Source organism: Podarcis cretensis (genome assembly GCF_951804945.1).
Source record: "Podarcis cretensis genome assembly, chromosome: 1".
Lineage (NCBI taxonomy): Eukaryota > Metazoa > Chordata > Lepidosauria > Squamata > Lacertidae > Podarcis > Podarcis cretensis.
The window spans coordinates 27,828,464-27,855,684 of record NC_137170.1 but is presented as its reverse complement, the minus strand read 5'-3'; the positions used below and the strand labels follow the sequence as shown (position 1 = coordinate 27,855,684).

Sequence of the window (27,221 nt, the reverse complement as noted above, 5' to 3'; positions counted from 1 at the left end):
TTAACAAAAGATTGAGGGAAACAACAGAAGTTAAAGGAATCAAGGTAGGATGGAATGATTATAAAATCAAAGCCTTTGCCGATGACATTGTACTAACTCTTCAAGACCCAAAGCATAGTGTAAAAGAAGCTCTACAAAAATTTGAAGAATTTGGCACCGTATCAGGACTTAAGGTTAATAAGAACAAAACTAAGATGTTGGTTAAAAATCTAACCAAGGAAGAAACGGTAGACCTAGAGCAAAGGGTGGGAATAATGAAGGTAAAAAAGGTAAAATACCTTGGGGTATGGATTACGGCTAAAAATATTAACCTGTTTAAAGATAATTACGAGATCACCTGGAAAAATATTAAGAAAGATTTGGAAATTTGGGACAGAATGAGACTATCCTTCTTAGGAAGGATAGCAGTTGTAAAAATGAATGTTTTACCCAGAATGTTGTTTCTATTTCAAACTATCCCGGTGCTCAAAGGTCTAAAGCAATGCCAAGAATGGCAGAGAACCTTGGCGAAATACATCTGGCAGGGAAAAAGACCACGAATTAAAATGAAAATATTAGTAGATAAAAAGGAAAGAGGGGGCTTTTCCCTACCAGATTTGAGTCTATACTATGAAGCGGCATGTTTATTGTGGTTAAAAGATTGGATAAGATTGGAAAATAGAGAATTATTAGATCTGGAGGGCTTCGATAATAGGTTCGGGTGGCACTCGTACCTGTGGTACGGAAAGGTGAAGGCACACAGGGGCTTCCTAAACCATATTTTTAGAGGTCCAATATTCCAGGTATGGGAGAGGAACAAAAATCTTTTGGAAAGGAAGACTCCTTGGTGGATTTCTCCAATAGAGGTGTTGACTATTAAGAAAACCAATATGGAAGAGAAGAATGCCACTTATGAAGAACTTATAACTAAATCGGAACAAGGCTTGAAACTTAGACCTTACAAGGAGATAAAATTTCTTTTCACAAGTTGGTTACAATACTACCAGGTGAATGGTCTGCTAACTGAAGATAAAAAGAAATTAGGATTTGAAGATAAAAAATCTAGGTTTAATGTGGAGGTAATAGAGGGAAAGAGTAAAGCACTGTCCAGGATATACGACATACTACTGGAGTGGTACACTAAAGATGAGGAGGTGAAGGAGGCAATGACAAAGTGGGCGATAGATGTGGGCTATAACATCGATTTTGAAAGGTGGTTAGAATTATGGAATAATAATACAAAGTTTACGGCGTGTATGGCATTGAGGGAAAATATGTGGAAGATGATATATAGGTGGTATCATACACCGGTGAAATTAGCTAAAATCTATAGGTTAAAGAACAAACGATGCTGGAAATGTGGGGAAGCAGAAGGCGATTTCTACCACATGTGGTGGCTATGTAATAAAGTGAAAAAATTTTGGGAACTAATATATAATGAACTTAAAAAAATTCTCAAATATACTTTTCCCAAAAAACCTGAAGCCTTTCTGCTAGGAATGTTGGGTAAAGAGATTAAAAAAGAAGACAAGAATATATTCCTCTACGCCACCACAGCCGCAAGAATTATGCTGGCACAAAACTGGAAAACGGAAACCATACCTAGTATAAGTGACTGGCAGGTTAAAATGGTGGAATACGCCGAACTTGCCAGATTAACGGCTAGAATACGAGACCAAGATGAGCAAATATTTCATAAAAATTGGAGTAAATACTGGAAATATACTGAAAATAAATTGTAGAAGACACTGGTGGGCCTCGATTAACTCTAACAGAGAATAACTAATATTTAAAACTAAGAGAAAATACGTGAATGTAGGATTATTTGATACTTACCAATAGGGTGGAGGGAAGTCCAGGACTAAACAAAGTCCAAAGGCGTCTTTTTTTCCCCTCTTTCTTTCTTTGTATATCTATATGTATGCTTATAAGTTTGGTGATATGATGATCTGTATAGTGTATATCTGTATAGACATGTGTATTTCTAAAAAATTTGAATAAAATTTAAGAAAAAAAAAAACCAATACAGAATTATCATAAAAATGGTTCGCTCATCTTTAAAGCTTAAAGCACTGAATTGGCCTGTTGACACAGTCATTCTGCAAGAGACACCTGAAGGTTAGAACTGAGGATGTCTGCTATATCTCTGCTGGAAGAGCATTTTACACCCTAAGACTAGCGGCACTAAATACCTAACATCCAGTTGAGGTCAATCAGGTCTCTTGTGACAACCAACAGTGCTCTTTCATGGGATTTCAGTGATCAAGCTAGGATAGAAAGGCTCAGGTAGTCCTGAAGGTATCCTGCACTCAAGTTGTTCAGGGCTTTGTATATCAGCACAATAAAGTATCACCTGACACAGTAGTCTATGGGCAGCCAGTGCAGAAATGCTCCATAGTTAAATGGAAGCAGGCTTCTAAAGGCATACTCCTAGCAGAACAAGAGCTCAGTGTGCAAAAAGGGTGTGGCATATGCGATTCTTAGCCTCATTTAGCTCTCAGGGCTACATGAAAGTCACATTGTATTGAAAACTGGGGATATACCTAATCAACTCTTAGGATAATGCACTGTGTTCCCTCTTCTCCCTTCAAGAGATGATTAGTGCTGTTGTTAATTGTCTAGTTGGGCCTATGTATGTGTTGCTGGGCATTCATACACCTGGGTGGGAATGAAATTATTGGGATCATGGCAAGAAATCATGGAACACAAATAGCTTATTTGGGGTCAGCGCCATTACTGTGCTCTCAAAGGACCATAGGTCCCTGGTACAAATTTGCATAAAATCTACATATGCTGCATATATAGATTCTTCTGGGAAATTTAAATGGTGGCGTCTCAGCAGTAGTGCACTTTTGCAGTGACTCCAGAAGCCCTAGAAATATTTTTTGAAATGTTTTAAAAGTGGGGGGGGGGGGCAGGAGATCTGGGATCTACCTCTAAAGACCGGGGGCTCGGATTGCTTGGACAACCCCCTAACCACCCCCCTGCTTGAAATCCATGTTGCTTATTAGCTGTGGGAGCAATTTAAAAGCACAAATCAAGTAGATCAACATGCTCTGTCATGTTCATCTGCCTGGCAACAAATCCACAAATCCACTGGAAAGCATGGGCTGAATGAATGATGTATAAGCAGCCCACAAACAGATCAGAGCCAGTGCAGTGGTTAAAGTGTTGGACTCAAGCCCGGGAGACCAGGGTTCTAGTCCCCGTGCAGCTGTAAAGCTCACTGGCTGACCTTGGGCTAGTTGCTGTCTCTTAGCCTAACATACTTCATAGGGTTGTTGTGGGGGTGACATATGGGGAGGTGGAGAACCATGGACACCACCTTGAGCTCATTGGAGGAAAGATGATGATAATGATGATGATGATTTTTATATGTTTATTTGCTTGTTTGCCACCCATCTGACAGAGTTGCCCCAGCCACTCTGGATGGCTTCCAGCAAATGAAACACATTAAGCACAATAAAACATCAAACACCAAAAACTTCCATATGATAAGTTATAAATGTAATAAATACTGTCTAAAATAAATGCTCACTGCAGCATATCTACTCCACCAACAAATCAGAATGAATGTAGAACAAAAGACAACAACAACCACCAGATTATAGTTTAACCTCCACATAAGCTTTTTGCAAGCAAGTCTGGTTTAATGCTCAATAAACCAGCAGTTTAGAGGGGCCCTATGACTTTCACTGAAAAGTACTTAGTAGAAAAGCTTAGGGCTTTCTTTTTCTCGGGTCCCTTACCCACTTTCTGTAGTAGCCAGCCCCTATTGTTTTCCTCATTCCCCGTGTGTGTAGGGATGCATCACCATCGTGAACCATTCAGCTGCATGTGGCTCCTCTGATTTGTGCTGTTAACTGTTTTCCACAGCTATATTTCCCTCACCTCTGCTGATTTTCACGCTGGCCTTGCCTAGGCAAAAAGAGAAAGACAGCGAGTGAGAAATGCAGTGTATGTACTGAGCTGTAATCTTTTGCTTAATTAATGCATGCATATTTCATAGGCAGGACACTTAGGTGATTATTTATATCGCAATAGGGGGTGGGATATCCAGAAAGACCTAGGTATTTTTCCTTCTAAATTCCACTTTGAATATTCATTGCTACTTTAAATCCTCTTTGTTGAATTTTAAATTGTCCACGGCATTATTCCAGGGGTGAAAATCCTTTTTACAGAACTTGGTTGTTAGCTTGTACAAAATTCCTAAAGGCATGCAGGAACTCTTTTAGGGCATTTCACTTCTAGAGATGGGAATCAGGAATGTGTCCATTTTTATTGAAGTTAATTTGGAAAATATCTACTGGACAGTTGAAATTAATTTAATATAAAATCTGATTGATTCCAAAGGGACCCCTAGGGACCAGCAGAGCCAGTACTCAACCATCAGTTGACTTTGGGCCATTGTGCTGCATCTCTCAGCCTAACCTACATAACAGGGTTGTTTTGGGGGTGGAATGGGTGCAAAAGAACCATGTGCACTGCTCTGGGTTCACTGGAGGAACTGGGTGCATGAGAGGTAAAAATTGAATGAATGAAGGGGGGCACCACCTTAGCTAGTGTTTGCCTCTTCCCAATAAAATATGGTGTTTGTGTGCCAGGACGATAGGGGTTCCTTACATACTGTGAAGTTCTCACAATTAATATTATTGTAGATATTAATATTGCACAGCTTGAAGTGACTGGGTGCCTAAAAACAGACACCTTTTGGAATACAAACTGTCTAGGCCATTAGATTGATTCAAAACCTTACTTGCAGAACTTTCTCCAAAACAGAACAAAAACCAGTAAATGATAATAATAGTTCCATACAATATATTGTGCAAGTCCACCACAGATTCTTCTTCTCATAAATAAAAGATAATTCCTAGAAGCAGAGGTCTCTCTCTTCCTGCAGCCTCCATTTTGCCTGAGGTTGTGTGTTCCTGGAGAACTTCATTACATCCTTATTTCTACAGAACCTGAGAACAAAGACTCAGCCACCACCCTTCCAAGATGGCAAATTTGCAATTCAGTAGTCTCCCATGTGATCTAAGGTTAATCACTCATGTGTTGGCAGAGAATAACAACAGTTAATTATCAACTCAGAGTTTAGAGTCCTATTCTTTGTTTCAGTATAGCCCCATGAAAAAACCCCACGTCAAAACCTTCAGTAATACATATAGGCATTCTCCATTTCATTGTGAATTAAATAATTATACGTAACAAACAATACATTCAGTTTGGCCCTTTCATGTGCCACCTACTCCTGTGTTCACAGGTTCATTCTTGGGATGGCCTGATGAAACCAATAAAACAAGAAAGACAATATGCCCATTAATATATGAAAAGCTGCTAGGCAAGGATATGTCTAGGTTAGACCCAGGTGCATAGCCTCTGTCCAAGAGGGACCTATAAAAATGGCCGGCATCATTCATCTTGCTGCAATTGGCATGATTTTTCTGTTTTCCTGTCCCTTCACCCAAGGGATATGGTGTCCTCTCCTAAGAAGTATGGAATTCTTCAGAGTGCATTTCATTACTTAGCCAAAGGTCACAGGTGGCTTTGCAGGGAAACATCATTAAAGTGGTGTAGATGAATTCAGATAGTTTGCAGATAAGCTTGACTCCCCCGTTCCCTGTCAAAATGGGCTGCATAGAATGCAGCGCCATGGCTACCTTTGCGTGCCTTCCCCAGGTCTGCTGAGGAGAAATGAATCTGGAGTGAAACTGCTTGATCAGCCCTGACTTTGAATTCATTGCCCAAATTACTCGTACGGCATCTTGAGATGAGAGATGGCGTCATTTATAAATAGCAAGCCAGCTGAGAGAAGGGAGGGAACAGTCTTGGTGGCTGATGCAGGCTTATAGGTGCTGGGGAGAGAAATGTCCTGCACCCTTGACAGAGCTGGAGAGTGTAGGTGGAAGATAGAAAAGAACATGCTGATCGGAAACAATTAAGATTAAAGGAAACTTATTAAAGAAGAGATGGGACGCAGGTGGCGCTGTGGGTTAAAGCCTCAGCGCCTAGGGCTTGCCGATCGAAAGGTCGGCGGTTCGAATCCCTGCGGCGGGGTGCGCTCCCGCTGCTCGGTCCCAGCGCCTGCCAACCTAGCAGTTCGAAAGCACCTCCGGGTGCAAGTAGATAAATAGGGACCGCTTACCAGCGGGAAGGTAAACGGCGTTTCCGTGTGCGGCTCTGGCTCGCCAGAGCAGCGATGTCACGCTGGCCACGTGACCCGGAAGTGTCTCCGGACAGCGCTGGCCCCTGGCCTCTTAAGTGAGATGGGCGCACAACCCCAGAGTCTGTCAAGACTGGCCCGTACGGGCAGGGGTACCTTTACCTTTTTATTAAAGAAGAGGAAGGGAGGCTAATTCTAAATAATGAATTTCATTAATTAAAGCAATGTGCTTGGCTTGCTCCATCCGCTGAATATTCTATCACCGCCCTTAATTTACCCACATTGTGCATGAGCAGGTGCACTAACTAGCAGAGCACTTTCCTGTACCTCTGTTTCCCATTCATGTGGAATGTAGGCTGCTGTCCTATCTAGTGCAGAGCCAAAAAGAATTCTTCCATGTTTATCCCCTTGACCTTCAATTCACAAGAAAAGAAATTGCATTTGAAAACTGTCAAAGGGGGAGAGGCGGTGCTGGTGAAAGGCTCATGGGTTGAATGTGGGATTTTTGTTGTTGCGTTTAACGAACTTTTGGCAGAAATTGACAGAGTGTTCTAGGAATGGAAATGAGTCAAGCAAATGTGGCCAAGTGTTCATTCATATCATTGTTTCTGCATGTGTTTTAAGTTTGCCAGTGATACATAATTAACAGTGCTCTTTATCATCTCTCCTCCATCCCTAATGTCAAAAGAGGAAGGTAAGCTCAAGGTGAAGGCAGATTCCAAAATATGTTATCCTGCAACTCAAAGAATTATGAACAGCTCCTGATGTTCGAAGGCAGCCTCAACACTGTTAAATCTCCCCATATACAGCAAGTCTTCTTTGTATATAGGTATTTTGAATATAAAAAAATACTAGAATGGGAAATAATATATCTCCAGTGGCTATGCAAATGTAAATCACTATATATCAATGCTATAATTATTGTGACCAAGCTTCAGTGTAGGAACGAAACCACAAGAAAGCTTCATTGAGTCAGTGGTTTCCGACAAAGATTTGTTTTCATCCAAATTGTGATGTAGTGTTGGGTAAACAAGCTTTTAGAAAACCTGCGACCAGCTGAAATGTTTCCATGACATTTTAAAATATCCAAATGAAACAGATTGTTAAGCAAACAAAAGAATTCCCTTGCTGCATCTGAAATGCAAATATTATGCATCATGGAAACGGGTACGGCAGGAAATAGGTGGAACTGGTTTTCTTCCTAATCAGTTTCTCATCAATTTCTGTAGAGAAATGGGATACGAAAACCAACCACTCTGAATGAACAGGGCATAATAAGGAATATGGAACGTTCCCCCCAATATTTTTCCATGATTACATCTAAAACTCTTTCTCTCTCTCTCTCTCTTGTCTCATCACCATTAAGGGAAATTTCACACTGAGAAATAAAATAACCTGAAAAGTTTGTGATGTTGTTGTTGTTGTTGTTGTTGTTAATATTATGATTATCACAATGTGACCATCCTCTCAGCAATTGCTTGGCACTAAAATTAAAAATAGCAGATGTCCTACCTACAAGCTTACAATATAAAGAGGTTTAACTAAAGAACTGCAGTTCCTCAGCTTCAACAATAAGGACCTACTTACAAGCTTTGTAACTGAAATCCACACCAGAGAATAACTCAGGGGTAATTACAAAAGAGGACTTACCGGTAATAGTGATTCTAGGCCCTCTCCTATCATATTCTGCCCTGGATCTAGTCCCCGAAAAGGCCTGGTTATGCCAAAACCTCCTTGACCTCAGTCGTTACTACCAGGACCAACTGGTCTTGATTAATCTCCTGCTGGTTCCCCATGTACTGCATGGTGTGAATGATTAAAGGGTATATTAATAAGCAGTACCTTCAAAAAAATAAACAATAACAGGAAGATGAGGCAGTTTTTTAAAAAATGAAAGAAATGCAAAAACTTTGAAAAGTAAAGCCAAAGATCGATCTGTTATAAAGTTTTCTCACCATCTTCTTCACAAGGTTTATGTTTTTTTGTCGATGAGGCGACAGCCTTGGCTTGTGTCAGCATCATACAATGAGAAATTCAGCAGTCAGTTTATACTGAAAGATAAACGATCTCTAAACTGATGTGATTTCAACAAGAGAAAGCAGTGCAAATTATGAAATGTCGTGATTTTGAGTACATTTTTGGAAAAAGAGTCATGCAGCTTTTGGTGCCTGGATATGAGTTGATGTTTATCTCCCTCTTGGATTGATGGAGCAAGTGCCACGAATCCATAATGGAACCTTGTGAGATATTGAATATATATATATATATATATATATATATATATATATATATGAGAGATCAACCTTTTCAATACTTATCTCATGGGATTTTAATCAATCAATTTGTCACTATAGTCTGATCTGTGTCAGGAAGTGGATTTCCAAGCGGGGGCTTTCTTCCAATACAAGAAAACATTTTGCAAACTGCTGCTCCTTGTGTTACTGCTACTACTGTGCCAAAAGAATTTCTTCAGCCTTCCACTGACAATTATCCATCAATTGGTGAGAAAGGAAATTGCATTGGAAACTATGAAAGGGGAGAGAGAGAAAATCATGGGTGGGGTGCATAGCTTTAGTTGCACATACCTAAGTTTTGTCATGGCCGAGGATGTTTGTGAGTGTCCTTTCTTTCATTCTACATCTCATCTCACCAGTGGTCTGTGCTTTGCTGCCTCCCTGGGTGTCCATGCTTCAGTTAAAGCTCATGGGGAAGATATCATAAGGTAACTTCTCTCATTCAGTAAACATGGGCAGCCTGGGAAGCTGCAGAATACTTTGTGTGTGGGGGAATACTGGAAAGAAAAAGGACATACCCTACCATCAGCCATCGCACAATGATAAGGTAAGCTCAAAAATCTCAGACTCACAGAAATATGGAAGAATTCCTACAGGCTCTGAGAATGAGGCAGAAGAATGGAAGTTTCTTCCGCAGTGGAATTTTCTTTTCTTCTTCCTCTTCTTCTTTGAGAAAACAGAGGGCAGATTCTGGCACAGCAGTAGTTACTGCTAGAAGGTGATAAAAGCTGTCAAACCCAGACTGATGGGTGCAGGGGGAGGGAACTGCAAAGACTTAGGAGGCAAAATACTTTCCTGGCTAATACTGAATAATAGGGCGTCACTGACATTGGGAGCAGCCAGCTAAAGAACAGGGGCTGGCAATTTTGTGCCACTACACTTGAAAACAAAGAAGCCAAGTGCCCTGTTTAATCTCTTTCCTCTTTGAAAACTTTGAAGTATTCTATGCGGTTCTTGTAATCTCCTTAGCCAGCAGGAATTCAAATGCCTTTAATTCGGTAACCTTTTACTCTCCATCTTCTAATTATATTTCCACCTCTGTTTATCAGCTCTACGCATCCCTTGATGTACACAGATCCTTTAGGAGGCTGCAAAAGGACCTTTCAAGAAAAGAAAAGAGGATGCTTTAAGTCTTCTTCAAGAGGCTTCCCTGTCTTTGCTTATTTGGCAAGCCATTCCTTCTAGCTTGCTTGTTCATTGTTATCTACAAAAATAAGGTTTTGAGGACAAAACAGGGGAGGTTCTTCTCTTTATTTGCACTCAGACACATGAAAACGAGACACTTTAGGTGGACCTCCAGATGTATGATAGACCCTTCTGCATGGTGCTGTCAAGTGGGCTGTGATGAAGGCTTCCACACTTGCATGTCATCTCAGGGAAAGGCTAACAATCTGATGTGAAAGGAAGGCAATGATTGGACCACTCCCCAAGGGTATGGAATTCATATACATACCACAACTATATGTGATTGTGCTATGTGGAAATACAGTGGTGCACATGCCATTGTGAACCTAAATGGAGAGAGATTGGCTGCTCCTGAGCCACTTGGGAGGCCTTGAGTATAGCTAATTTTTTGTAAAGTGGTACCTTGGTTTTCAAATGCCTTGGTACTCAAACAACTTGGAACCCAAACACTGCAAACCCGGAAGTAATTGTTCTAGTTTGCGAACATTTTTCGGAAGCCGAACATGCTCTGTTTTGAGTGCCACACTTCCATTTTTAGTGTTACACTGAGGTCTGTCTGTTTCTGCTATTTATTTTGCATTTTTGTTTTTGCGGCTTTTTTGGTTTGTTTTTGTGACTGTGTGGAACCCAACGATTGAGTGTGTGACTGCAGTACATTGTTTACTGCTTGCATTTTATGGATCAATGGTCTCGTTCAAGAGTAAAATTCATGTTAATTTGCTGTTTTAGGAGTTGTTTTAAAAGTTTGGAATGGATTAATCCATTTTGCATTATTTCTATGGGAAAGCGCACCTTGGTTTTAGAACGCTTTGCTTTTGGAACGGACTTCTGGAACAAATTAAGTTTGAGAACCAAGTTACCACTTTATCTTAACACAGTTTATATAGGTTACAAAGCTCAGCTTTCTTTGATGTAGAATTTGGGTCACTTACTGCAGAATGTTTCACATCCTTAAAACAACAACAACAGCAACAAACAACAACGGTCAGAACATTGGTCCATATAGCTCACTTTTTTTCTATGTGGCAGTGACTCACTAGGATTTAAGACAGCAGTCTTGCCAATCCCTTCCTGGTGATGCTAAGGATTGAAAAAAGATGGATCTTGGTTTAATCTACCTGGGACTACAAATCCTAGGTATTAGCAAATCCACATTGCTGAAACAGATTTGTGTGCAGGAGTGGCGGATAATTTCTATTTCTTAGCATTATAATGAAAAGCTGCTTAATTTGCACGTTTCAAAACAATACACAAACCAAAACACATTCACACTTCCCTGAATGCAGTTCTCCAGCCAAACAATGTGTGCAAAAGTGCATATCTTAGTTTGAAAAGAATGCATACATTCATTAAAATAACAAAGAAAAATGCATTGCATTATAGAAAATTGCTTGCAGCAATGTGTTTGTTACACAAAACTGCAAAAAAGAGCAGCATGTATAGGGAGAAATTTGCACTAAAATGCTGATGAATTTTCATGAGGATTTGATTTTTTAAATTGCAAATCATTGCAGAAAGGGGGAGAACTAGAGTTATAATAGGAAAAAGAAGAAATAATCATAATCATGAGCTAGCAGCATTCCATTGTTCCCCAAATAATATTATTTTTATATAAAGGTTTTATAGTTTTTCCTTCATCAATACTGAGACTAGGTTGAGATGCAACATAAAATATATAAGGATTTACTTTGGAGAAGAAGGGTGGATCTCCTGAACAGTTAAAAAAATTGACTGCCGGTTACTTTGCTCTTAATACCTTTTCTGATTCTGTCAAATAAAACACCTGACCATAATCACTCCTCACTATTCTGCAGGTAGCCAATACTTTTCTTTTCCAGCTGGCATGGAGAGTATTTGTTTTCCTGAATCTTTTCCTATGTCTCTACAACTCTATGAGTTTATTCTATATATTATTTTGCTAAGATCATGGCCACTGGTCCCTCACCTCCTGGCAAATAGAAGGGGAAGAAATGGAGGCAGTGAGAGATTTTACTTTCTTGGGCTCCATGACCACTGCAGATGGTGACAGCCCCCATGAAATTAAAAGATGCCTGCTTCTTGGGAGAAAAGCAATGACAAACCTAGACAGCATCTTAAAAAGCAGAGACATCGCCTTGCCGACAAAGGTCCATATAGTTAAAGCTATGGTTTTCCCAGTAGTGATGTATGGAAGTGAGAGCTGGACCATAAAGAAGGCTGATCGCTGAAGAATTGATGCTTTTGAATTATGGTGCTGGAGGAGACTCTTGAGAGTCCCGTGGACTGCAAGAAGATCAAACGCATCCATTCTGAAGGAAATCAGCCCTGAGTGCTCACTGGAAGGACAGATCCTGAAGCTGAGACTCCAATACTTTGGCCACCTCATGAGAAGGGAAGACTCCCTGGAAAAGTCCCTGATGCTGGGAAAGATGGAGGGCACAAGGAGAAGGGGACGACAGAGGACGAGATGGTTGGACAGCGTTCTCAAAGCTACCAACATGAGTTTGACCAAACTGCGGGAGGCAAAGACGGGAGTGCCTGTCCATGGGGTCACGAAGAGTCGGACATGACTAAGCAACTAAACAACAACAACAAAATGAGAAATGTGGATATTCCTATTTGTTTTCTGCCTCACCAGGATATGTCTTTTTCTTTTTGGAAAGGTGGGATATATACCTCAATAATAAATAAGTGAAACATGCAATAACTGCACAAACTCCACTTCTGCATGAGGGTGCCAGAAAGGAATATAAGAAGCTGCCTTATACTGGATAGCTCAGTTGGTTAGAGCCATGGTGCTGAGAATGCTAAGATTGCAGGTTTGATCCCTGTATGGGACATCTGAATATTCCTGCATTGCAGGGGATTGGACTAGATGAACCTCAGGGTTCCTTCCAACTCTATGATTCTGTGAGTCTGACTATGGGTCCATGTAGCTGAATATTATCTATACTGACTGGCAGCAGCTCTGTAGGGTTTTAGACAGGAGTCTCTTCCTGCCCTACCTTACATATGAAGGATAGAACCTATGACCTTCTGCGTGCAAGACAGATTGTTCTACTGCTGAACTACAGCTCTTCCTATAGGGAAGAAACAGTCAGGAGCCTTCCTGTCCTAGCCAAGCTGTGTTGTAATATGGCTGGAAACACAGCCATTTACCCGAGTTCAGTGCAAGTATGCATGTGCGTGCGCTCGCGTGCATAAAAAGCAAACACCATTGCAAGAATAGCAAATTGGCAGTAACCTGTGGCTGCCAAACTGCAATCTCAGTGAATTAATCTTTCATTTCATCTCTGGATTTACCGTAGCTGTTCAATCGGGAATAAAGTTATGATTGAATTGAGATCCGTTTACATTCATTCCTCATGCTGCCACATAATAAACACTTTTATTACCCAAGTTTCCTCAGTGTATATATTATTAGGAATCACACAATTTGTCTCTGTGTTGACTGTGGGAAATCAATAAGAAGGAGCTGTATTTTTTTACAAGTGCACAGGGCCTGAAGGAGTTTGAGGAGAGAAACCAAAGTATACTTGGGAAGAGAATTTTGTTCAGACCACATTTCTGAGTGACCCAATCCAAACCTCACCAGGGCTGGGCCGCCCATGAGGCAGACTGAAGCAGCTGTCTCAAGCAGCAGAAACCCAATAGGGAGGTGCCCCACTCACCAAAAAAGTGAGGAGAACCAGCTGCAGCATTGGCTTCTAGGTTGCAGAGAGATCTCACTGGAACCTGGCACCCACCGCCACTCCTCTTGTGGTGAGGGGTTCCACTGTCGAAAACCATTGCTGCAACAGCATGACCCTAGTAAACATGGTTTTGGCACTGCAGGAGGCGGCTGCTGCTGGAGGAGGTGGCACCTGAACATTTTGCCTCAGGCAGCAAAACAGGATGGGCCACTGCTGACCCTCAGCTTCCAGTTTAATGCCTAGATCTGAACTGCACCCTTCTCCAAATTTTATGATGCATTTTTAGGCTAAAAAACTGCACAAGAAATGAATTTTTTTAGTGGCCAATGCACACTAAAATGTGTATTTTAGGGGAGATTCACATTATTTAAATGCACATGGCTGGCCTTCATATCTGAAGGAGATTTGAAGTGTGGTTGCACAAGAAGGGGTCTTTTCAGCGGTGGTCCCCCCCATTTCTAAAGTGTTCTCAAGGAATTTCATTTGCTGCCGCCACTGTAGGTTTTTAGGCAACAGGTGAAGAAGACATTCTTAATCAGCCAAGCCTTTGATAGTTGAGTTAGCCTCCACTTTTGTGTCCATCTGAAAGTGGGTTGGGATATGCTGTGGTTTGAACATTTTAGGAATTATGCATTGTACATATTTAAACTGGCTTTTGGTTGATTTTCTCTCATATTTTGTCTTGTTAAGTTGCTTTGAGACTTTTTTGGGCATAATATAAATAGTAAATGTAAAAATAATAATAAAATAATTTCAATGTTTCATTTTTGAAAGAACAAAAGAAAATAGGATGCAACTGAATCATGGTTTAATACTTGCAAAACTGACACTTGGGACAGGCTGTTTGGCCATGAAACTCATGGTGTGACCTTGGGCCAGTCACAGTCCCTCAGTCTAACCTACCTCACAGGGTTGCTGTGAGGATAAAATGGAGAAGAAGAGACTCATGAGCACCTTAGAGAAAAGGTGGGATTAATACAAAAAGTAAGTAAGCAAAGTAATGTGTTCTACCAGGGATGAGGACCTGGCAGCTATGACAAACCATGCATGAACAAATGTGGCGCAAAATTTTAAAAAAACAAGTGCAAGAATGTTTGATTCCTTTTTTAAAAAAGTAATATTTATTAAGAGTTTAAAGATTAGAAAAAGAAAGAAAAATAATTAAACAAATCAATATACAGTGGTGCCCCGCAAGACGAATGCCTCGCAAGACGAAAAACCCGCTAGACGAAAGGGTTTTCTGTTTTTCAAGGCGCTTCGCAAGACGAATTTCCCTATGGGCTTGCTTCGCAAGACGAAAACATCTTGCGAGTCTTTTCCCTTTCCCCCCTCTTTTTCTAAGCCGCTAAGCCACTAATAGCCGCTAAGCCGCTAAGCCACTAATAGGGATGCTTCGCAAGACGAAAAAACCGCTAGACAAAGAGACTCGCGGAACGGATTATTTTCGTCTTGCGAGGCACCACTGTAATACAATACAAAAACAGAAACAAAAACACTACATAAAACATTGAATTAACAGAACAAAACAAGAACAATTAAAAACACTTCCAGTATTTTCAAGCTTATCTTTCATTCACTTGTTTCATTGACTTCCTCACGCCTCCCTTTTTGTATTCCACTTCAATTAACTGTTTCAGCAACTCCTTTCCATCTTCCTCTGTTTTCTGTCCTGTAATTAATCTTAACATATTCTAACCTTGTTTTTTCCCTTTAATACATTAACAGTCTATCTGTACCTAGTTCCTTATAACATTTCTGCCAAAGCCATTTAACTTCATTCCACCATTTTTCTAAAGCTCATTAATTTTACAGTATTTCTATAAATAATCTTTAATTTTTTTCCAATCTTCTTCCACCGACTCTTCTCCCTGGTCTCGGATTCTGCCAGTCATTTCCGCCAATTCCATATAGTCCATCAACTTCATCTGCCATTCTTCCCGGGTGGGTAAATCTTGTGTCTTCCAATACTTCGCGATGAGTATCCTTGCTGCTGTTGTTGCATACATAAAGAAAGTTCTGTCCTTCTTTGGCACCAATTGGCCGACCATGCCCAGGAGAAAGGCCTCTGGTTTCTTCAGAAAGGTATATTTAAATACCTTTTTCATTTCATTATAAATCATCTCCCAGAATGTCTTAATCCTTGGGCATGTCCACCAAAGGTGAAAGAGTGTACCTTCAGGAGAATGTTTGATTCCTAATTTGTTAGCGCTGCTCTACAAATATGTCCAGGTAATTTGAAACTGGATGAAAATTTCAGATAGGGAACATTTCTTAAGGATGGTTATGTTATAAGAATTTTAAGGTCATATATAAAAAGTAAAGGGACCCCTGACCATTAGGTCCAGTTGTTACCGACTCTGGGGTTGCGGTGCTCATCTCGCTTTATTGGCCGAGGGAACCAGTGTACAGCTTCCAGGTCACATGGCCAGCATGACTAAGCCACTTCTGGCGAACCAGAGCAGCGCACGGAAACGCTGTTTACCTTCCCACCGGATTGGTACCTATTTATCTACTTGTACTTTGACGTGCTTTCGAACTGCTAGGTTGGCAGGAGCAGGGACTGAGCAACGGGAGCTCACCCTGTTGCGGGGATTCGAAGCACCGACCTTCTGATCGGCAAGTCCTAGGCTCTGTGGTTTAACCCACAGTGCCACCCGTGTCCCAAAGGTCATATATATATATATATATATATATATATATATATATATTCATAACTGTATATATAAACCACATGTCTGAAACCCCACAGAAAAGATCCTGAACAAATTGACCTCAAATATTTCTCTGCAAGGTCAAAGTGGGAAATCTCCCGACTGTCTCTTTCCTCACAAATCCTGTCTTCACAAAATCCTGTCTTAAGGGCACATTCAAGATATGAACAGGGTGTGAGCCTGTGACCTGTGACCTAGGTTCAGGAATTAGTTATCAAGAAGAAGAAGAAGAGTTTGGATTTGATATCCCGCCTTTCACTCCCCTTCAGGAGTCTCAAAGCGGCTAACATTCTCCTTTCCCTTCCTCCCCCACAACAAACACTCTGTGAGGTGAGAGGGGCTGAGAGACTTCAAAGAAGTGTGACTGGCCCAAGGTCACCCAGCAGCTGCATGTGGAGGAGCGGAGACGCGAACCCGGTTCCCCAGATTACGAGACTACCGCTCTTAACCACTACACCACACTGGCTCTCTCTGTTATTTTCTCCTACCGATAGAGAACCTAAAAAGAGGACTCTCTATGGGCTGTTGAGTACCCCATAAGGGGAAGAGAGCAGTTTTTTTCTTATAACACTTACATGCTTGAATCATTCTTGGATCATAGCAAAAGGAACATACCAGATTCTTAGTTTTTATTAAAAAAAATAGAAGCATCAAGTTAAAAAGTAGATTTTTTAAATTTTTTTTTAATGAAAACAGGCTGCTATAGGCACATCTAGTGTGAGATACTTGGCTTGGACTTATTTGCACTCATATCAAGCCTTGGGGGGAAGACATGATCTTCTTGCATTTGAAAAAAATAATAAAAACAAACAAAAGATAAAGCTATATTCTTTGCACAGGAAGAGTTAGGGTAAGATGAGCTGGAGAGAACGAGGTTATGTAAATAATTAACCTTTTGAAAATAACTCTTCCCATTCGAGTGTGCCTATCAATACAATATAATTACAAGATTTTATTCACTCTTTGCGGTAGGTGACAAAAGGTAATTTAAAATCCAAGCCTGTATTTGCATATTCGGTGGCCCTGTTCCTTCCTTGGATACCCTGACATGAGAAATGTGCCAGCTTTTCTTTCATTTACATGTTTTAAAATGGATGTTAAGCTGAAAACGAAGGCCAGTCTCCTCCAGAAGGTTTGCTGAGCTGCATCACCCCTGTCAGTTTGGTAATGCCACGATCATGCTGAGGTATGTATATAACTGAGCTGAAATGTTGATTGACTTGACTTTTAACTTTGAATATGATGGATGGAGGAAATAGAAACTTCTACTGAGATGCTCAACCAAACTACAGAGATTCTGGCTATTTCCTGGTTCGCTGTTTTAAGCACAATCCTGCTCTGATGTTTGTGTGTTTGTTTATTGTTTAATTAGCCAAAGGTCTGGGAGAAGAGGAATATTTTTGCATGGCAGCTAAAGATATGTAACAAAGGTATCAGGCCAGCCTCCCTGAGGAGATCACTCCACATACAGGGAGCCACTGCAAAAAAAAGGACCGTTCTTGCATTACCACCCTGCAGGCACATGAAGGAGGAGGCACATGAAGAAGGACTTCAGATGATGATCAAAGGATCCAGGCTGGTTCATTTGGGAGAGAGGGGTCCTGGATGTATTGCAGTCCTGAGCCATTTAAGGCTTTATAGGTTAAAACTGCAAGAAGATCAAACCCTGGAAGGACAGATCCTGAAGCTGAGACTCCAATACTTTGGCCACCTCATGAGAAGAGAAGACTCCCTGGAAAAGACCCTGATGTTGGGAAAGATGGAGGGCACAAGGAGAAGGGGACGACAGAGGACGAGATGGTTGGACAGTGTTCTCGAAGCTACCAACATGAGTTTGACCAAACTGCAGGAGGCAGTGGAAGATGGGAGTGCCTGGCGTGCTCTGGTCCATGGGGTCACGAAGAGTCGGACACAACTAAATGACTAAACAACAGGTTATAAACCAACACTTTGAATTAGGCCTGGAACTAATTGGCAGCCAGTGCAGTTGGGCCAGGTTCAGAGTGATGTGCTCAGACCATCTTGTCCCAGTGAGAAACCTGGCTGCTGAAATTTACACTAGCTAAAGTTTTTGAATGCTCTTCAGAGACAGCATCATATATACTGTAACCTACAGGTTACCAGAGCATAGACAACACAAGTTAGGCTAATCCTGTCCAGATAGGGGAGCAGCTGGGCCACCAGCTGAATCTGATGCTGCCATGGTGCCATGCTGTACCACCGAGGCCACCTAAGCTTCAAGTGACAGCAATGGATCCAGAAGGACCCCGGAGCTACATACTTGCTTATGCAGAGGGAGTGTATCCCATAAAGTGCGGGCAACCTCCCATTCATCTAGAATAGAATCATAGAATCATAGAGTTGGAAGAGACCACAAGGGCCATTGAGTCCAACCCCCTGCCAAGCAGGAAACACCATCAGAGCACTCCTGACATATGGTTGTCAAGCCTCTGCTTAAAGACCTCCAAAGAAGGAGACTCCACCACACTCCTTGGCAGCAAATTCCACTGTCGAACAGCTCTTACTGTCAGGAAGTTCTTCCTAATGTTTAGGTGGAATCTTCTTTCTTGTAGTTTGGAGCCATTGTTCCGTGTCCGCTTCTCTGGAGCAGCAGAAAACAACCTTTCTCCCTCCTCTATGTGACATCCTTTTACATATTTGAACATGGCTATCATATCACCCTTTAACCTCCTCTTCTCCAGGCTAAACATGCCCAGCTCCCTTAGCCGTTCCTCATAAGGCATCGTTTCCAGGCCTTTGACCATTTTGGTTGCCCTCCTCTGGACACATTCCTCTGGACACTCCTCTGGACATCTAGTCTAGGGAACCACCCAATAACAGTGCCTCAGTTCTTATCTGAATTGAATTTTAGATTATTGTCTCTCATCCAATTCATTACTGAGGCAAGACAATTGTCCAGCATATCCGCTGCCACACCTGTAGATGTAAAGGAGAAGAAGAGGAGTGTATCATCAGCATATTGCTGACAACGTACTACAAAACTCCAGATAAACCCACTCAGTGGTTTCATGTAGATGTTAAACAGCATGGGGGATAAAATTGAACTCTGAGAAAGCCCACAATGAAGGCTCTACAGAGCCAAAGAGCGCTCCCCAAGCATCATCCTCTGAAAATGACCATCCAAGTAGGCCCTGAACCACTGCACCCCCAACTGAGACAACCAGAAGGATACCACAGTTGATGGTGTCAAAAGCTGCTGAAAGGTCAAGGAGCATTAGCAAGGATACATTTCCCCTGTCCCCCTTCTGAGAGAAGTCATCAGACCAAAGCAGTCGCTGTGTCAAAACCAGGCCAAAATCCCAGTTGAAATGGATCTGGAAAATCAGTTTCCTCCAAGGCTGCCTGGATATGGATGGAGACCTGGATCTAACAAGGACTGCATTGTACCAGGAGCGGCCAACATGGTGGGGTGCTGCTGCTGATCCACTTTCCCAACACTGGTGTCACTGTCATGGACCAGTACAGTGCATTACAACAATGGCGAGGCTGGGGCTCCTCAGATGTACCACCAGAACCAATCTGGTCCTCCTACTGGTATCTGGGCATTTTCAACATATATAGTGTGGGGAAAATTAATTCCCCCCAGTCCTCCTGAATCCCACCCCCTTCGGTGAACCGGAAATTCCTCCTGAGGTATCTTTTTTTCATTCTGCTTGGCCCTGGTTTACATTTGGGGAAAACACAAAATGCAGCTTTAGATGCTGTTTGTGTTTTCCTCCAGATTTTGTGATTTAGGATTTGCCATCCTGTTTTAAGCAAAAGGTATGTTTATGCAACCAATGTGGCTTAATTAGGCTGCTTACTTTAAGGAGGCCAAAGACTTCAAGTTCTTGTGAGCAGACTGGGGAGGTGAGGAGGCTAGACACTGGCTTCATAGCCCTGGCAAACCAAACTAGGATCACCCCTTAATTTCTGAGCATGTCCATAGCTGCTTCTGAGAACTAGGCAGCTCATTCACCACCTGAAAAGTAGCTTTTTGCTCCTGTTATTATTATAGATTTGACCAGTGACAGATCTTTGGAGGTGCGGGGTGGTAGTGAGAGTGCAGAGATTTTTATTATTTTGTTGTGATCCCATTTTATGACATTTTAAAATGGTGCCTGATGAAGATAAGGGCTCTTGTTAAAATAGCACCCTGGCATTTTGCTCTGCTTTGAAGCCATGAAAAGGCCTATTGACTTGAAGAGACCATAAGGGCATGCACACCCTTTATTTCAGAGGGGTTTCATTGCTGGTTCCAATGCCAAAGTTTTATGGCTTTTCCAGCCCTACTTCTGATATCCATGAGAGGAGTGTGGTTGGCTGAAGTCAGGAAACCTGCACATCTAGAACTGCAGCTCCTACATGTGGAGGCCCCATTCACAAGACGAGCGGATGGATGAATGGATGAATGAAGGGTCTGTCATACAATTAGAACTCAGGCACACTGTCCCTCCCACTCATACCAAGTGACACCCCTTCATTCCCAACTCTCCCACCCTTAAACCCTAACAATCAGGCGACGAAAGCAGGTGAGAAATAGCCTAGTGGCACTGTGGCACTAGCTTTTTATTGCTTGTGAGCACGCAGAGCCATCAGTTGTATGATTGACACATAATAACACCCTTCTCGCCATAAAAGCAGCAGTTTTGCCTTATTTATGTAGGTTTTGAGCCAATAAGCTGGTTTCATAACGCACTAATGTTTGCTTGTAAGCAATAAACCGAGTGCCTGTGCAATAATTCTGACTAGGAGGAAATTATTATGAGATTGGAGGCGAAGTTTTACCGTGAGCTCTTTGTAGCTGCACACCACCCCAAACAGCAAGTGAAAGATAACATTGCAGATCTCTTAAAATAATGTCAAACGTGCCTTCTCTTCTGGGCATAAAGAATTTAAAACTCCTATTCTAAACGCTTATCAGGTGATTTTCACCCATTCCAGTAGCAAGCAATCTTGTGAGTGAATGACGTGTTGCTGAAATAGGGATGTTTTGTATTCCAGATTCCAAACTGATGAAAAAGAATATATTACAGGAAACATTTCTTCTAGCAATGTGTAGAATTTGTCCTTTATTACATCGATTCACCACCACCACCATCATGGTGTTATTCTTTCAGTTTCATAAAAACAATCTTCAAATGGGCACTTATATTCAGGTTCTTACACTTTGAAAATAAATAATATCACTGAAAACTGGCTGCGTTCAGATGAAATATTGGCAAAAATGGTTTAACATAGATGTGTTGAAAAGCAACTGTTGAAAATGAAGGTGAAAATTGGGTTCCACTAGTGAAGAAACTAAGTGTACCTATGGATTCAATCACCCTCTTTAGTCCTAATAGACTTGAAACCCTGAGGGCCAAACTAACCATTCATGTAATCAGCTATTGTGTTATCCCCCTCCCCACCCCCCAAAAAACTGCTTTCCATTGTTATGAATGGGAGTTCCTTTCCAGTGCAAATAACAGGCTTGGGGGAGCCATTCCAGTTCTGAAGGCAAAGGGTTAAAGTTGTTCCAGATTGTGGGTGGAGGGACACATCTGCTGTTTACATTTTCAGAAACCTTCATGCAGTTTCTAACGTTGAAAATGGTATCATACTTAGTTTTCTACATATTACTGCACTGGGATAGGGGGGAAATTCAGTTTAATTCTCATTTAAATGGGAATCTACCTAGCGTGCCCTTTATGTACTTTGTTGAATTTTGTAGTGAAGTTTTCCAACCCCCCAAAATGTGTATATTAGGGAGAAATATGTCTAGAAAAGCAAAAAATAATAATAGTGAAATAGTATAAAACTGCAGTATATTAGGCAAAATTGCATTAAAAAATGTGTATATTAGGAAAAATGCAAACTAAAATGCTGATGTTCATGGTTATTATTTTTTAATCAGTCAAAAATGGATGCAGATATGTGGCTGGCTGACCTTTGAACTGCTTCCAGCAACCTCCAGTATTCATTCTGATTTGTTTGTGTGGAGGTTAGATGATGTTGCATCAAAGCAAATAGTAACCTCCACTTCCATATTCATATTCCCATCGCTTTCCTTATTTCAACAAGTCCAATCTTTTGAAGAGGCAGGTTTGTTGCACAAGACATTACAATAAACTACTATTGTGCAACCCGAAAACAGTAACATTGGGTGGAATAATAGACTGGTTTGTCCACCCATAACTAGGTGTGCTGTCTGGTCCAAATGAGGCAGGCCCAGAATAACAATTACGTGTGCAAACATGCAACATAGCAGCTAATTCATCAGTGTGTTTTCACTCTCTGCACTGGGAGTGATTGAACAGTCCCTGCCAGTTTCATCCTATGGTCAGTGCTCTTTTGTAGCATTAAACTGATTGTGCAAAGGCATCTCCCTGCAAAGCACCTGAAAGTGCTTCTCATTCAGCTACTTTTGGGGGAGGGTTCGGCAAGCATATGGAAAATTCAACAAACCTGCGAGAAGGAGCTATAGCTGCTGAAAAATTACTTGCTTCTCTCCCACTAAGATAACAAGGAGTGGGGGAACAATCACACCCCTTATTCAGACGTATTTCTACCCTCTGCCTTATTTATTTTATGGTAATTTAGGAAACAATTTGCAAATGGTCACCTCCGAAACAACTGCTTTGGTGACAGCAAAGAGTTATTGACAAGCAATTTACTTTCCACTCCACTGGTTTAAAAATAGAAAGTAACCAGAAAGAAAGGACGAAAATCCCCGCCTCACATATTGCCTGGGGCATATGGGAGATATTGTAGCTCAGGCCATCTTTTTCCAAAGCTAATTTAAATTAAGAGAATCGACATCCCACCTGTTATGCGGTACCTGAGTTTCAGCTGAAACCTGCGAGAGATGAACCTTAGGACCACCGATGTGTGACTCCTTCCATCCCTCGCATAAGCGGACTGTTATTACCAGCATGGTAGAATTTAATCAGCAATGTTTTCTATTGTCTTGGCTCCCGGAAGGTGTTTTGTGATGCAAGGAGAGAGCAGATTATAAGTTTATGGAGGAGACTTATTTAGATTAAGTTGCTGTTTAAGATCCAATAAAGGCAAACGAGGAGGGACCCATGAAAGTTTTATGAGTAAATGGAGGAATGCGGGGCTCAGCGGAAGTTCATCCTCTGAGGTTAATTTCTTCCTCTGCAGTCTTTTGAACTGCAAAGGTGCAGCCCCTCCCTGCAGCTAAAAGAATCCTCAGTATCATGGAAATGGGCTTTTAGAGGATGTATGCCACAGTGTGCATGCACACCCATCTTCTGAACCCAGTTCACTTCTCCCCTTTAGGTGCCTGTCAGGGACTGACTGAGGAGGAATGGTGGAGACCACCCCCCTCCTTCTGCAATTCCCAGAGAAGAGGGAGACAGTGTACATTTACAGCAGTGGTTTGCAGAAGGTCCCAGTTCAGAGGCTGCAGAGGGGAGAAACTGGGAAATATTGGGAGAGGAGCAGGAAGAAGAAGAAGCACCAGGGAAGAGACAGCTGACAAACTCAGTATCTTTAGAAAGCATTCCAGATCCCCCCTCTTCCAGGACCTGGCAGGCATTGAAAGCAGGAGAACAGAAAGCTCTGAGGCGGACGGCACAGATCAGCCAATGTAGGGATGATGTATAATAGGAGAGATGGAGGGGGTGGGGCTTTACTCTGAGCAACACCATTATCCAAGAGATGGCATTTCTATGTCTCTCTCTGTGAATATTGAATACATAGCTTCTTGTCGTTTCATTACTGGCAGCCTGCTGTGCGGGAGGGGGGTCAGATTCCCTGAAGCATGACAGTGCCTGACAGAATGGAAGCAATAGGCAAGCTGTTGGCTTCCCTTTCTCCTAAGAATGTTATAAGAGTACTGATGGGTCAGGCCAAAGACCCATCAAGTCCAGCATGTTGTTCTCACAGTGGCCAAACAAAATGCATAAGTGCAGGACCTGAGTGAAACAGCACTCTCCACACTTGCGATTTCCAGCAACTAATATTCAAAGGCAAGACAGCCACCAATAGTGGAGGTGGCCACCATTAACCTCAGGTCCAGCCAGTGGTGGGCTTTACTGCTTACTGCTAAATAGTGCATTCAGCTTCTTGGGTTTTGGTGATTTGAAGAGAGGAGGTATAGGGTTGTTGTTGCTTTCTATTTTTCTGATACTTTTCTGCAACATGGCTTCCCATCCAATTAGGACTGCAGGGTATTTGCAGCTGGACAGCCCTCATTACTGCTATAGTGCGTGAGTTGAGCTGTAGGCAGTCGCCAAGTGCAAGTTGGGTACCACGTGCTAGGAGCTGGAAGTAACAGCCTGAAGTCAAATCAGAGGTCCAAGAAGCCAAGTTGCTAGTCCTGATTGTTACATATGCACCATCCAAGTTCAGAGGCAGGATGCTACTGAATGTCATTTTCTGGAGAGCAGTAACAGGAGAGTCTTACTCCCGATGAGATCTTTACTCAGTCCTTGCCTGTTGTCAGGCACTTCTCTGGATGGGTGAGTTTCCATCTGGCATTTAAGGCGCCACCTTTTCTGCAGGCTTGAGACCCACTTAGCCTCATTGACAGATGGGGAACTCACCCTGGGCTCAGATTGCCTCTCTTTGGCCTCATTGCAGGATCCTGGCTCTTTACTCCCACATGGAGCCTTCCCCAAGGCTTGGCGTAAGGCTTGGTTATCCTGGCCTTCTTCTGATGAGGATTCCCATGGCTGAGGCATGACACTGGGCAGCCAAATGTTAAGGATCCATTGAAGATCCTGCTTTGATCAAAAGATCCTCCATATGAACTGACCTGGACCCTGCAATCATCACCTGAGGCATTTGTTCATGGGCCTGCTCCATGAGAGGTCTAGATGGTGGCAACACAAGAAAGGGCCTTTTCTGTGGTGGCTCCCCATTTGTGGAATGCTTTCCCCTGGGAGGCTTGTCTGGCACCTTCATTACTTATCTTTAGGCATCAGGCAAAAACGTTTCTCATTAACATGGCCTTTGGCTGATTAACATTCTATGTCCTTTGAAATGTATTTGTAGGAGGGGGTTATTGGTTTGTTTTTGTTTTTATTATTTTTGTGTTTCCATTTTGTATTCATATTTTGTGCAGCATTCTATGATCTTCAGCGATATACAAATTATTATTATTATTATTATTATTATTATTATTATTATTATTAGGGTTTGGACTAGAGGACCTTCAAAGTTCCTTCTAACACTATGACCCCCCCCCCCCATGTTTCATTACACAATAGCCCTTCTCTCATGGCACACTTTTGGAATTACAGGTGTATAAAAGTATGGCAGAATAAAGCAACTGAAGTGTACTGTACTTCAGCCCTTGGGAGCTAAAATAATGGCTCAAATTTGTCCTTTCCTTACCAATCTAATCATTTTGCAGGCATCGTGTTCCCTTAAAAACCTGCTTTTTGCAATGTTTAAAAGCCCATCGATCATTTTGCTCTTACGCCGCTTTGCAATTGAAATAAAGTACCGAACACCAGAGCGTCTGCATCACAGCATTTGAAAGGTACAACATTACATTCAAGTTATTGTATTTAATAAGCCATGCAACAGATTGAATGGCTGACATGCCAAATGGCAGCTTGCAGAGCTACTACATGCAGTTTTTTAAAAAGACCGTCTATATAATGCCTCTCAGAATGAGGGTTTTCGTGACAGCACTATCTCCGTTATTATTGCCATAGATTATCCCCAAAGCCATACATTTTCTCTGAAGCACCCTTGCAAAGTGACTTCTGTCTTCCACATTCAGCCGCTAAAATACCAAAATGAAAATTCTGAAGGGCGATGTATGCATGCAAATAACTTCCCGCTCTTAAATATGAAAGAGAGAGAGAGAGAGAGAGAGAGAGAGAGAGAGAGAGAGAGAAATCCAGCGGCCTAGTTGTTTTTCTACAGTAACACCCTCTACTTAAGGGAACTAATGAGAAAAAATATATTTCAATCAAGTTCAACTTGAAGGGAAATTTTACATTCTGATGGGACTGGTGGCAGCGGGGCTGGCTTGAATTGAGAAAAAGCCTGTTGGCTATAACACGCCACATGTAATTTTCAAAGCATTATCAAAGACCTTGTAAGAACCTAGAAGATTTGTGCCTGCAAGCCTTCTTTTCGATTCCTCCAGGAAGCAATTTGACTGCGAGACTAATAAAGCACTTTGTATCCTGTCTATAAAAGCCCATTTTGAAGCTGCGGCCTCTTTTTGTTGCTGTTGTGTATGCTTAACATACCTCTGCTCCATCCGGTCGCTGAGCCTTTGCATGTGGGTAGGAACGGCGCAGTTTAGACAGACCGAAAACAAGGAAGGCACAGGAAATTGGATATTACAACCATTGTTATTATTTTATTATTTATTATGATGGCCATAGCTGAAGGAAATTGTTTAATAGGTCTCAGAAGGGGGGGGGGGGAGTAGCTGCGCCAATTTTCTCTACATCTGCTTGACAGTCTTGAGGCCCGTTTAGACATTTGTCAGAATGCACCGCTAGCACTTTTCCTGGTTAGAACTTCTTCAGGCTGCCATTCGAAACTGTGTGTGTGTGTGTGTGTGTGTGTGTGATGGTGGGACACTTTATCTTTACTGTTGATGCTACTGCTATTGTGCAGTTTGGGGGCAGAGCACATATACCATATAGTGCCCTGCCCCCTAAAGGGCTTACAGTCTAGAAATAGGCACAAGAGACACAGAGGAAGTAGAGGGAAATGCAGAACTCGCTTTCCAAAAGAAGCAGCTGTGGCCTCCAACGTGGATGGCTTTAAAAGATTATTTGACAGATTCATGGAGGATAAGGCTATTCATTAAGGAGGGACGTGGGTGGCACTGTGGGTTAAACCACAGAGCCTAGGACTTGCCAATCAGAAGGTCAGCGGTTCGAATCCCCGCGACGGGGTGAGCTCCCGTTGCTCGGTCCCTGCTCCTGCCAACCTAGCAGTTCGAAAGTACATCAAAGTGCAAGTAGATAAATAGGTACCGCTCTGGCGGGAAGGTAAATGGTGTTTCTGGTTCGCAAGAAGCAGCTTAGTCATGCTGGTCACATGACTCAGAAGCTGTACGCTGGCTCCCTTGGCTAATAAAGCGAGATGAGCGTCGCAACCCCAGAGTCAGCCACAACAGGACCTAATGGTCAGGGGTCCCTTTACCTTTACCTTTTTAAGGCTATTCATGGCTACTAGCCATGATGGTTGTGGTCTGCCTTCATGGTCAGAGGCAAGTTGCTGGAATCCATAAGAG

The 27,221-nt window shown here is 42.0% G+C and overlaps 1 long non-coding RNA gene across 3 annotated transcripts in view; it reads right to left on the bottom strand.

Annotated features, from left to right (window-relative positions):
• Window positions 1-27,221, bottom strand: part of LOC307223114 — a 95,694-nt gene that overhangs the window by 8,514 nt on the left and 59,959 nt on the right. For 2 of the 3 annotated variants that reach the window (XR_013841949.1, XR_013841950.1), the window contains exon 2: window positions 3,729-3,887. This is a non-coding gene — a long non-coding RNA (uncharacterized lncRNA). Of the gene's footprint in view, window positions 1-3,344; window positions 3,888-27,221 lie in introns of those variants that run through there. The other variant, XR_013841951.1, reaches the window with a different exon arrangement.